This window comes from Salvelinus fontinalis, chromosome 22, assembly GCF_029448725.1.
Source record: "Salvelinus fontinalis isolate EN_2023a chromosome 22, ASM2944872v1, whole genome shotgun sequence".
Taxonomy (NCBI): Eukaryota; Metazoa; Chordata; class Actinopteri; order Salmoniformes; family Salmonidae; genus Salvelinus; species Salvelinus fontinalis.
This window is the reverse complement of record NC_074686.1, coordinates 21,991,088-22,004,057: the sequence shown is the minus strand read 5'-3', so window position 1 is coordinate 22,004,057 and position 12,970 is coordinate 21,991,088. Positions and strand designations below refer to the sequence as shown.

Genomic DNA, 12,970 nt, shown 5'->3' with positions numbered 1-12,970 from the left:
TTAGAATTGACTTTTTTACAGTATAATGCAGTAAATTTTACGGTATTGTACTGTGTGTCATTACACAGTACTTGCTTTCATACCACATTTATATTACAATAGCTACAGGCCCTACTGTAATATGAAAGGCAGAATTTTACTTGCCACAGCGCTGCCTGTAAATTACTGTCAAATTCATGGCAACCCCTTTACAGTGTACTATTATCCATTGTCCCAGTCCCCCACCAGGATTTGTTCAAACTGAGATATCAAATATATAATATCATAGGCCTACTTGTGTTCTCCATTGTAGTGACTACAGTATGCCACTGACAGTTGTTAAAGTGGGCGGGGTATTTCTCTGGAACTGCGTGGATCGAAGCAGCGTGTTCTGTCGCGAGGACCCGCTGTGTGTGTGTGTGGGACACTGGCGCGCGCTGCTGTGTGAAATCGCAGCATCAGTTTGAAAAGGCATAAGGAGGACCCTCCATCCCTATCCCGCCAGAAGAAAAATAACACTTCTCAACCTGGGGCAGTCCGTTTACATGGTAGGCTCGATTATGAAAAAGTATATTCTGTTGCGAAATAACCTACATGGCTCAAACAGTGCAGCAATGTGAATACCTGTCAACATTTTAGCATCTGGCATTATTGCCATAATTTTGCATACCGGTATGCCCCTGGCTGATATGAGGGGTGATGATATGTGGCGGAGACACGGCAACTGCACTGCAACGAAGTGAAGTTCAGCGGCTCTGCAGGTACAGTAATGCTGGAGACAGTGTATCGTATCATTGTTTGGAACCCTCGGTAGCGACAGAGTAACTGTTCTTCACATGAGATGACGACAGGTTATTGTGCATTCTCGCGCTTTGCAGATCGCGTGCATAAAACCTTCTATCCAACAAAACGGCGAAATTTGCTGTTATGTTTTTGTGTGTGAAGCAGAATTCTAGGCAGCATGCCTGGTGATGCACAAGGATTGCGTGTTGTGTGCATGTCTAGCCTATACCGGCTGCCTCTATTTTGTACAGTCTTGGGACAGTTCCAAGACTGGGGTTGTCATTGTTCAAGTGAAATAGGTAGACAAGAGAGAAGGAAGAGCGAAACCAGTGGTTCAGCTTGCCACACACAAAGTCGCTAGGCTACATTATGCTGATAGGAAACGGAACAACATGCGATCAGAAGGCCATGTGTTTTTATATTTTTACCAGCCATTATTTTACAGTAGCCTAGGCTATTGATTCATCACGGATATAATAATGTATCAATAACCAAACGCTCTCGTTGTGTTTTAATTTTTAAGACATCTTGATAAAAGATTATGCCACTATTTTTCGAATTATTTGTCGTTGCCAACGTGCATCTCACTGATGTGATTCGCTCTCGCAGGAATGTAAGAACCCACAATCGTACATCAGCATCCGTGGGACAGGGATGCCTCCTTTCCCCCTCCAATCTTCGAAAGCGAGAATAGGGAAATTAATTTACAACATAAAATGGAGGTCACATAATGTATGCCTATTTCATATCCATTTCAGAATAGCTGGAAATATAGTGGTCATCACAGCATGCCCTTTGAATTGACATATTTTGTGAATGGAATTCTAACCTGCTAGAATTCAATGTGACTGACGACAGCAGAGAGAGCATCCCGTACAGTCCGCGAGATTGTCAGCCCCACGCGAAATCATATCATTATCAATAAATATGAGTCTAGAAAATCACAACTGCTCGGCTCAGATTAGGCTCGTGTGGGTTTAATATTATGTCACTGCGGTGGTAGAATATTTAGCTATACTATTGGATATATTGAAGCAATGCATTGTGAATAGTCTATATCTATACAGTCTCCTAACATTCTATATCTATCCAGTATTCACTGTGCCTGTCTGTCTGCACAGATCCGGACCCTGTTCTTTGAGGTGCATTGCATCCTTTCCCCGTCCACTGAAATTAGCCTGAAATGAGATTTTACTCAGAAAATGACAATGATAAGAATTAGATCGCCAGAGACTGGCCTATATTTGACTCTGACAGCGTTGGTTCCTCATAATGAACGGTGTCGTAACGCTGCCGCATCGCAGTCAGTGACAATGTTGTGGACGACGCTGCGTCCATCCATGCATCCATGACGCTTTCTCCATTATCATCTAGCACGCACTTAGCCTTCTTCTCTGTGTTGCAAGTACCTCTTTCTTGGTGAAATACGGACACATTATATTGTCCTGCGATGCATTAGTTAATAATAGTACACCATAAGAACAATTACCCATGTGACAGTTGGAGTCCATCGACAGCTCAAGAGTGCTTCGATTTTCGATACCACGTGCCCCTTATATAGTATTAACTGTCATATTGCGTGTAATCAAGAAGGTTGGAATGTCGTAAAGACATAGGGCATCTCAGGCCAAGCTGTTGAAATGACGGTTTCAGACACATAAGGAATTGTTTTTGCTGAGTTTAATTTATAGAGAGAACAAGACATATGTAGGACTTATCATGGTGTATTTTCTTAATTTGCAAAAATGATTTTCAATTTTCAATTACTTTATCCAAGCTGCTTTTTGGTTTTGGCATTTTCGACTAGCATTTTTGACTAGTTGGTTTAGCTTTTGTTGAATTAAACTCAACCTGGCTTTTAAAATTGTTGCTTAGGGCCAGGGATCTGGTGCCCTCAAAACGATCAGTCCTGACATCCCATTGCACATAATTCAGTGCTGGGTTATTGGGTGTCAGTTTGGCATGCAAAGAGAGAAGAGGGCACACTGTCTCACACCCTAGCTGTGGAGAGGTGGGATGTTTGGCATTATTCTGACAGATTGTGTGTGTGTGTGTGTGTGTGTGTGTGTGTGTGTGTGTGTGTGTGTGTGTGTGTGTGTGTGTGTGTGTGTGTGTGTGTGTGTGTGTGTGTGTGTGTGTGTGTGTGTGTGTGTGTGTGTGTGTGTGTGTGTGTGACTGCATAGAGAGGAAATCTTCCCCGTGGCTTCATGGAGAGTCCAGTGGCAACATTATGATTTATTTCCTCCAAGGCGTCCCTCCTCCTTACTCTTAGACATATGACGGCAGGAATAGGCTTGTGTGTGATCATACAGTTGTGTGTTCTGATGGTCAATGTTGATTGTATGCCGTTGCATAAACCTCCACTCCGACCCAGTTATGGGTGATGATGTTGATGATGAAGAGGGTTACAAGGCTGCTGCTGTATTATTATTTTCTTTGAGGATGATGTCATATTTGGGTTGAATATTTTGTGACCTCGTATTCAACTAGTCTCTAACAACACTAGTAGACGTCTGGCCCAGATACTATGTGTGTGGTAGAATAGAAATGCCCCTCTCTCAGCTGTGGGGGTGACTGTGGAGAGGAGAGACCAAGGACATCAGGACAATCACTCTAGATGCTATTGAGGAAAAACACATCCAGTACCAAATGACCTTAAAGCCTAAGGGATGGATGTAAAACAATAACAACATGAACATTCACACAGGTACAATACCTTTATATAATACTTCAATAGCCACTGAGGTAGCACTGAGTTTAACTTTCCACTGTGAACTATAGTGTTTAGCCAATGCAGGAGCATAATGCTGTGATTGTGACACTGATAGGCCCAGGGCCCAAATGGAGCTTACCGTGTTTGCCAATAGGGTCAGAATGGGGCACGGTTTATTCTTGATACTGAACATGAGCACACTTTGAGAACCAATACAGTCTCACAATCCATTCCTGCTCGAGTAGAAACACATACAGTGCTTTCAGAAAGTATTCAGACCCCTTGACTTTTTCCAGATTTTGTTATGTTACAGCCTTATTCTAAAATTGATTAAATAGTTTTTTCCCCTCATCAATCTACACATAATACACCATAATGACAAAGCAAGAACAGTTTTTTAGACATTTTTGCTAATTTATGTATATATATGTATATGTAAAAAAAAAAAAAAAAAGGAAATATCACATTTACATAAGTATTCAGACCCTTTACTCAGTACTTTGGCATCGATTACAGCATCAAGGATCTCTCTTGTACTCCGTTCACCTTTGCCTCGATCCTGACTAGTCTCCCAGTCCCTGCCGCTGAAAAACATCCCCACAGCATGATGCTGCCACCACCATGATTCACCTTAGGGATGGTGCCAGGTTTCCTCCAGATGTGACACTTGACATTCAGGCCACTCATGTGCCTTTTACTGAGGAGTGGCTTCTGTCTGGCCACCACCATAAAGGCCTGGTTGGTGGGGTCCTGAAAGTGTGGGTGTTTTGTGAGTGTGGGTCTGTTCAGGCAAGATTAGTCTAGCCTGGTGAGGACAACATTGATATTCATCCTACACTTGCTTCTGGAAGTCCTGTCAGCTTCCTCATCCCTCAGGTGTCAGTAACTAGTGTGTGTGTGTGGTGTCAGTCATCAAGCCAACCTTTTATTTTATTTAACCCTTATTTTACCAGGGAAGTTGACTGAGAACACGTTCTAATTTACAACAACAACATGGGGAAGAGTTACAGGGGAGAGGGGATGAATGAGCCAATTGGAAGCTAGGGATGAGTAGGTAGCCATGATGGTATGAGGGCCAGATTGGTAATTTAGCTAGGACACCGGGGTTAACACCCCTACTCTTACGATAAGTGCCATGGGCTCTTTAGTGACCACAGAGAGTCAGGACACCTGTTTAACATCCCAGCCGAAAGACGGCAACTAACACAGGGCAATGTCCCCAATCACTGACCTGGGGAATTTGGATATTTTTTTAGACCAGAGGAATGAGTGCCTCCTACTGGCCCTCCAACACCACTTCCAGCAGCATCTGGTCTCCTATCCAGGGACCAAGCAAGCCAGCAGTGGGATGCAGGTTGGAACTTAGGAGGTGAATGAGAGGAACCATTCTCTGCAGTGTCAGCCTCCCTCTCTCTCTCTCTCTGTTTCTCTCTCTCTCTCACACACACAAAAATTCTTAGTCCTAGACATAAGAGTACACAGTAGCAGCACGTTGACAAATCCTTCATCTAGAGAGCTCAGTGCATTGGGCCTACTTAATGCTGATAATCATCGACAGGAAATGACTTTCAGTTCAGTCCACCATTGATCTATATGATCCAGTAGGATACATTATGTCCAGAACTCATTACTCTACTAGCTTGGACATCCGATTGGACAACTGTTTTTTTTCCATTTGACAGTATCTTCAAATTCCTGCCCACTGTCCAAACCAACCAGCACACTCACACACTCCACTGCTATCGAAACAAAACAGTCACGAGGAAATCGTGAGTTCTATAAATGTTTGTGTGTGACAGAGAGAAAGAGAGTGTATTGTTACTGTATCAATGTTATTCTCTTAAACAAGTGACAATTTGTAGACACTCAGACATCTCTACTATGCCAGTTATTGAAGCAGACAGAAGCCACAGTGAGGTTGAGGAGGACCTGTTCTGAGAGGGGATTTGTCTTGTCTTGGCCATTCATCAGGAGGACTTCCCTGGGTCACCAGAGCGACAGCGGAAATGTTCAAATAGCTCTAAGTGAACATACTTCCTCCCTGTTGGCACCGGCTTACAAGACGTTAGGAGTGGAAATTACCCCCTCCATCTTTCTCTCTATATCATCCTCATTAATGTAAGGACACACTCGCTTATGTGTGTTTTTGCTCGCCCACGCATGTGTGTACATACAAATGTATAGACGGTTTGTATTTGTGTGTGCGTTCATGTGGACACACCACACCGTATGCTCATGTATTTACAGTATGTATGGGAATGAGCTCACATGTTGACTGGGTGCTGTGTTTGGCCCGGAGCCCGACCCGACCCGACCCGTAGCCCAGTCCTGTCGGGTTGGATGGTGCTGTGTGACCATGGTGGGGAGCATATGGACAAAGCCTGCTTTCACAGTGCGGTGGAAGGCCCTCTCTGAGCCCAGCCTGCCTCATCACCAAGGTGAAGAGGTTGGCTGGTTCTGTGTGATCCTGCAGGGTATTTTATTTCTCTCTCTCTGTGAGGTGCAGGACCAGGCTCTCTCTGCTCTCCCTTTGTCCTGTGGAGAGAGCAGCCTGTCAGGCCAGAAGGCCATCAGCTGTAGGGCTCATTCAAAAGTGTCTCACACACACACACACACACACACACACACACACACACACACACACACACACACACACACACACACACACACACACACACACACACACACACACACACACACACACACACACACACAGAGCTTACATAGTGGAAGAAGGTCATGGGTTCTCTGGGTTGGCTACCAAGGCCACCTGATTGGTCAGCAGCTTTTTGGAGGATCATTTTTTGATAATTTTTCTTATATCAAGTGTTAAAGTGTCAAAATATTTTCCTTAGTGCTTCCCTGTCCACAGTATTAAAAAAAGCTACTGTGGAAAGGGAAGCACTAAGGAAAATATTTCGACATCTGTCGGTGAAGCCTGCAACAGATATCGATAAAAGCTGTTTAACTTGGAAGGGGACAGCTACGCTTGACACTTTAACATTTTAACACTTGATATAAGAAAAATTATCAAAAAATGATCCTCCAAAAAGCCTTTGTCTTCCTCTGTTTCACTCTCTCTCCCTCTCTCTCTCTCCACCTTATCTCTCTATCTCCTTTTACCCCCCTCCTCTCTCTCTCTCTATCTCGCTCTCTCTCTCTCTTCTCTTACCCCCCCTTCAATCTCTCTTTCTCTCTCTACTTCCTCCTCCTCTCTGTGATTGTTATAGATTCCTGGACAGGGGCTTTTTGGCAGATTGCCACAGCTCAACTCTCAGCCAGTGTGTTGGTTTTCTGTTGGTGAAATAAGAGAACATATGGCTACTCCCTCTCCCTCTCCCCTCTCTTCCTCTCCCCTCTCTTCCTCTCTCTCTTCCTCTCTCTCCCTCTCCCCTCTCTTCCTATCTCTCTCTCTCTCTCCCTCTCCCCTTTCTTCCTCTCTTTCTCTCTCTCTCTCTCTCTCTTCTCTTTCTCTCTCTCTCTCTCTTCCTCTCTCTCCCACTCCTCTCTCTTCCTCTCGCTCTCTCTCTCTCCCTCTCCCTTCTCTTCCTCTCTCTCTCTCTTCCTCTTTCACTCTCTCTTTCTCTCTCTCTCTCTCTCTCCCTTTCTCTCTCTCTCTCTCTCTCTCTCTCTCTCTCTCTCTCTCTCTCTCTCTCTCTCTCTCTCTCCCCTCTCTTCCTCTTTCGCTCTCTCTCTTTCTCTCTCTCTCCCTCTTTCTCTCTCTCTCTCTCTCCCCTCTCTCCCTCTCCCATCTCTTCCTCTCCCCTCTCTTCCTCTCTCTCTCTCTCTCTCTCTCTCTCTCTCTCTCTCTCTCTCTCTCTCTCTCTTTCTTTCTGCATTACATCACCTTGATATGGGAGCCGATTGGTTTGGCATTACTGCTCTGTGAGACCAAAGGGACCAGGACAAAGAACTCGATCAGAAAGTGTGTTATTGGAACTCAGTTCAACCAGAATGTGCTCATGTAACAGGTGGTTTGGTGAACTGCACTCTTGTGATGAGTAACCTGGCCAGATACTTAAAGACTTGTGTTTCTCGTTGAACTAATGCCCATGCTTTAGCTCAGCGGGTTAAAAACACAGTCATGTGGCATGCTGGAGAACCGGGTTCGAAACCCTGGTTGGTCACACTTGTAAATCACACAGAGTCAAAAGGATCTGTGTCAAAGTGTACTTGATACAGAGAAAGAGAGGGAGCTAACCTGGTGCTGATCAAATCAAATTTATTTATATAGCCCTTCGTACATCAGCTGATATCTCAAAGTGCTGTACAGAAACCCAGCCCAAAACCCCAAACAGCAAGCAATGCAGGTGTAGAAGCACGGTGGCTAGGAAAAACTCCCTAGAAAGGCCAAAACATAGGAAGAAACCTAGAGAGGAACCAGGCTATGAGGGGTGGCCAGTCCTCTTCTGGCTGTGCCGGGTGGAGATTATAACAGAACATGGCCAAGATGTTCAAATGTTAATAAATGACCAGCATGGTCAAATAATAATAATCACAGTAGTTGTCGAGGGTGCAGGAAGTCAGCACCTCAGGAGTAAATGTCAGTTGGCTTTTTATAGCCGATCATTAAGAGTATCTCTACCGCTCCTGCGGTCTCTAGAGAGTTGAAAACAGCAGGTCTGGGACAGGTAGCACATCCGGTAAACAGGTCAGGGTTCCATGGCCGCAGGCAGAACAGTTGAAACTGGAGCAGCAGCACGGCCAGGTGGACTGGGGACAACAAGGAATCATCATGCCAGGTAGTCCTGAGGCATGGTCCTAGGGCTCAGGGCGCCAACCCAGACAGGAAGATCACGTGAGTGACTCAACCCACTCAAGTGACGCACCTCTCCTAGGGACGGCATGAAAGAGCACCAGTAAGCCATTGACTCAGCCCCTGTAATAGGGTTGAGGCAGAGAATCCCAGTGGAGAGAGGGGAACCAGCCAGGCAGAGACAGCAAGGGCGGTTCGTTGCTCCAGAGCCTTTCTGTTCACCTTCACACTCCTGGGCCAGACTACACTCAATCATATGACCCACTGAAGAGATGATTCTTCAGTAAAGACTTAAAAGTTGAGACCGAGTCTGCGTCTCTCACATGGGTAGGCAGACCATTCCATAAAAATGGAGATCTATAGGAGAAAGCCCTGCCTCCAGCTGTTTGCTTAGAAATTCTAGGGACAATTAGGAGGCCTGCGTCTTGTGACCGTAGCGTACGTGTAGGTATGTACGGCAGGACCAAATTAGAAAGATAGGTAGGAGCAAGCCCATGTAATGCTTTGTAGGTTAGCAGTAAAACCTTGAAATCAGCCCTTGCCTTAACAGGAAGCAAGTGTAGGGAGGCTAGCACTGGAATAATATGATACATTTCTTTGGTTCTAGTCAGGATTCTAGCAGCCGTATTTAGCACTAACTGAAGTTTATTTCGTGTTTTATCCGGGTAGCCGGAAAGTAGAGCATTGCAGTAGTCTAACCTAGAAGTAACAAAAGCATGGATTCATTTTTCTGCATCATTTTTGGACAGAAGTTTTCTGATTTTTGCAATGTTACGTAGATGGAAAAAAGCTGTCCTTGAAACAGTCTTGATATGTTCGTCAAAAGAGAGATCAGGGTCCAGAGTAATGCCGAGGTCCTTCACAGTTTTATTTGAGACGACTTTACAGCCATCAAGATTAATTGTCAGATTCAACAGAAGATCTCTTTGTTTCTTGGGACCTAGAACAAGCATCTCTGTTTTGTCCGAGTTTAAAAGTAGAACGTTTTCAGCCATCCACTTCCTTATGTCTGAAACGCAGGCTTCTAGCGAGGGCAATTTTGGGGCTTCACCATGTTTCATTGAAATGTACAGCTGTGTGTTATCCGCATAGCAGTGAAAGTTAACATTATGTTTTCGAATGACATCCCCAAGAGGTAAAATATATAGTGAAAACAATAGTGGTCCTAAAACAGAACCTTGAGGAACACCAAAATGTACAGTTGATTTGTCAGAGGACAAACCATTCACAGAGACAAACTGATATCTTTCCGACAGATAAGATCTAAACCAGGCCAGAACTTGTCCGTGTAGACCAATTTGGGTTTCCAATCTCTCCAAAAGAATGTGGTGATCGATGGTATCAAAGGCAGCACTAAGGTCTAGGAGCATGAGGACAGATGCATAGCCTCGGTTTGACGCCATTAAAAGGTAATTTACCACCTTCAAGTGCAGTCTCAGTGCTATGATGGGGTCTAAAACCAGACTGAAGCATTTCGTATACATTGTTTGTCTTCAGGAAGGCAGTGAAGTTGCTGCGCAACAGCTTTTTCAAAATATTTTGAGAGGAATGGAAGATTCGATATAGGCCAATAGTTTTTTATATTTTCTGGGTCAAGGTTTGGCTTTTTCAAGAGAGGCTTTATTACTGCCACTTTTAGTGAGTTTGGTACACATCTGGTGGATAGAGAGCCGTTTATTATGTTCAACATAGGAGGGCCAAGCACAGGAAGCAGCTCTTTCAGTAGTTTAGTTGGAATAGGGTCCAGTATGCAGCTTGAAGGTTTAGAGGCCATGATTATTTTCATCATTGTGTCAAGAGATATAGTACTAAAACACTTGAGTGTCTCTCTTGATCCTATGTCCTGGCAGAGTTGTACAGACTCAGGACAGCTGAGCTTTGGAGGAATACGCAGATTTAAAGAGGAGTCCGTAATTTGCTTTCTAATGATCATGATCTTTTCCTCAAAGAAGTTCATGAATTTATTACTGCTGAAGTGAAAGCCATCCTCACTTGGGGAATGCTGCTTTTTAGTTAGCTTTGCGACAGTAGCAAAAATACATTTTGGATTGTTCTTATTTTCCTCAATTAAGTTGGAAAAATAGGATGATCGAGCAGCAGTGAGGGCTCTTCGATACTGCTCGGTACTGTCTTTCCAAGCTAGTCGGAAGACTTCCAGTTTGGTGTGGCGCCATTTCCGTTCCAATTTTCTGGAAGCTTGCTTCAGAGCTCGGGTATTTTCTGTATACCAGGGAGCTAGTTTCTTATGACAAATGTTTTTAGTTTTTAGGGGTGCAACTGCATCTAGGGTATTGCGCAAGGTTAAATTGAGTTCCTCAGTTAGGTGGTTAACTGATTTTTGTCCTCTGACGTCCTTGGGTAGGCAGTAGGAGTCTGGAAGGGCATCAAGGAATCTTTGTGTTGTCTGAGAATTTATAGCACGACTTTTGATGCTCCTTGGTTGGGGTCTGAGCAGATTATTTGTTGCGATTGCAACACAACAACATTTTTTCCATGTGACAAAACTAGGTCCAGAGTATGACTGTGGCAGTGAGTAGGTCCAGAGACATGTTTGGACAAAACCCACTGAGTCGATGATGGCTCCGAAAGCCTTTTGGAGTGGGTCTCTGGACTTTTCCATGTGAATATTAAAATCACCAAAAATTAGAATATTATCTGCTATGACTACAAGGTCCGATAGGAATTCAGGGAACTCAGTGAGGAACGCTGTATATGGCCCAGGAGGCCTGTAGACAGTAGCTATAAAAAGTGATTGAGTAGGCTGCATAGATTTCATGACTAGAAGCTCAAAAGACAATTTTTTTTTTTTTTTTTTTTTGTAAATTGAAATTTGCTATCGTAAATGTTAGCAACACCTCCGCCTTTGCGGGATGCACAGGGGATATGGTCACTAGTGTAACCAGGAGGTGAGGCGTCATTTAACACAGTAAATTCATCAGGCTTAAGCCATGTTTCAGTCAGGCCAATCACATCAAGATTATGATCAGTGATTAGTTCATTGACTATAACTGCCTTTGAAGTGAGGGATCTAACATTAAGTAGCCCTATTTTGAGATGTGAGGTATCACGATCTCTTTCAATAATGGCAGGAATGGAGGAGGTCTTTATCCTAGTGAGATTGCTAAGGCGAACACCGCCATGTTTAGTTTTGCCCAACCTAGGTGGAGGCACAGACACGGTCTCAATGGGGATAGCTAAGCTGACTACACTGACTGTGCTAGTGGCAGACTCCACTAATCTGTCAGGCTGGCTAACAGCCTGCTGCCTGGCCTTCACCCTATTTCATTGTGGAGCTAGAGGAGTTAGAGCCCTGTCCATGTTGGTAGATAAGATGAGAGCACCCCTCCAGCTAGGATGGAGTCCGTCACTCCTCAGCAGGCCAGGCTTGGTCCTGTTTGTGGGTGAGTCCCAGAAAGAGGGCCAATTATCTACAAATTCTATCTTTTGGGAGGGGCAGAAAACAGTTTTCAACCAGCGATTGAGTTGTGAGACTCTGCTGTAGAGCTCATCACTCCCCCTAACTGGGAGGGGGCCAGAGACAATTACTCGATGCCGACACATCTTTCTAGCTGATTTACATGCTGAAGCTATGTTGCGCTTGGTGACCTCTGACTGTTTCATCCTAACATCGTTGGTGCCGACGTGGATAACAATATCTCTATACTCTCTACACTCGCCAGTTTTAGCTTTAGCCAGCACCATCTTCAGATTAGCCTTAACGTCAGTAGCCCTGCCCCCTGGTAAACAGTGTATGATCGTTGGATGATTCGTTTTAAGTCTAATACTGCGGGTAATGGAGTCGCCAATGACTAGGGTTTTCAATTTGTCAGAGCTAATGGTGGGAAGCTTCGGCGTCTCAGACCCCGTAACGGGAGGAGAAGAGACAAGAGAAGGCTCAGACTCTAACTCGCTGCTTAATGGGGAAAACCGGTTGAAAGTTTCTGTCGGCTGAATGAGCGACACCGGTTGAGCATTCCTACAGCATTTCCCTCCAGAAGCCATGAGAAAGTTATCCGGCTGCGGGGACTGTGCGAGGGGATTTATACTACTATCTGTACTTACTGGTGGCACAGATGCTGTTTCATCCTTTCCTACACTGAAATTACCCTTGCCTAACGATTGTGTCTGAAGCTGGGCTTGCAGCACAGCTATCCTCGCCGTAAGTTGATCGTTCTCCTGTATATTATGAGTACAGCGACTGCAATTAGAAGGCACCGTGTTAATGTTACTACATAGCTTCGGCTGTTGGAGGTCCTGACGAACCATGTCCAGATAAAGCGTCCGGAGTGAAAAAGTTGAATGAAAAAAAAGTTGTGAGGGAAAAACTAAAAATATAAACGGTAATAAAAAAGTAAAAACCATAAAGTTGTCAGCTAGCAAAGTAAGGTTGGCAACAAAACGCACAGCAACACATCTGCAAGTTGTGACAGGAAAGTTACATATGACGTAACATCACATAACACTGCTGATGTGTGGCAGGCGTTGTCTTCCCAACAGTTCACTGCTGTACATCCTGCTAAACCCCTCAGCCAGCTAAATGCATCACCTTTACTGTCTTTGGATCAATCCCTCTGATGGAAGTGTGACATCAGTCAGCCTCACCGCTGCCCAGTGTGAGTGTGTGTTTTAGTGACGTTGAGTTACATCATATAACGACATCATATAACGACATCATATAACGCTCCTTCCCATCGACGAAGGCCAGAACAGACGGCCTGCTAAGCCTTTCTGTATGACTG

General features: G+C 44.5%; 1 protein-coding gene across 2 annotated transcripts in view; it reads left to right on the top strand.

The window, feature by feature from the left end:
* Nucleotides 1–360: 360 nt before the first annotated feature.
* LOC129820030 (transcription factor HIVEP3-like) overlaps nt 361–12,970 on the top strand; it is a 38,413-nt gene continuing 25,803 nt past the window's right edge. The window contains exon 1 of one of the 2 annotated variants that reach the window (XM_055876834.1): nt 361–527. The gene's annotated coding sequence lies outside the window, so the exon portion shown is untranslated. The other variant, XM_055876835.1, reaches the window with a different exon arrangement.